Below are 595 nucleotides of genomic sequence, written 5' to 3'. Positions count from 1 at the left end.
GAATAGTTATTCTGTGATGTACGAATGCACAGAACTGAATCTTTCCAAAAGGAGAGCATGTGGCCCCACTTCCTTCAAGCCGTGGATACTGGCCTCTCCCCACCAGCTGTCCACCGTGGCACAGGGTCTAGCCAAGGAACTTCACTGTTTCCCTATTAAGATTCTGGAAATCCTAACTACAGCTGAACTGTGTACAAATGTACACTTATTGAAGACAGCACTGTTAAACACTGACAAATAAAGAAAACGTGCTTTCGGGGCCGGCCCGGTGGCGCACTGCTATAGTGCGCCGCTTGGGAAGCGCGGTGGCGCTCCCGCTGAGGGTTCGGATCCCACATGCAGACCGGTTCCCGCTCGCTGGCTGAGCGAGGCGCGGGAGCGACACCGGGGGTTGCGATCCTGTTGCCAGTCCCGGTCCGGTGCAGGGGGCGACACTGAGGGTTGCGATCCGTTGCCGGACACGGAAAAAAGACAAAAAGGAAAAAAAAGAAAAAAAGAAAACGTGCTTTCGGGGCCGGCCCGGTGGCGCACTGCTATAGTGCGCCGCTTGGGAAGCGCGGTGGCGCTCCCGCTGAGGGTTCGGATCCCACATGCA

This window comes from Galeopterus variegatus, unplaced genomic scaffold, assembly GCF_000696425.1.
Source record: "Galeopterus variegatus unplaced genomic scaffold, G_variegatus-3.0.2 Scaffold226, whole genome shotgun sequence".
NCBI classification, from domain to species: Eukaryota; Metazoa; Chordata; class Mammalia; order Dermoptera; family Cynocephalidae; genus Galeopterus; species Galeopterus variegatus.
Note: the sequence above shows the minus strand (reverse complement) of the source record.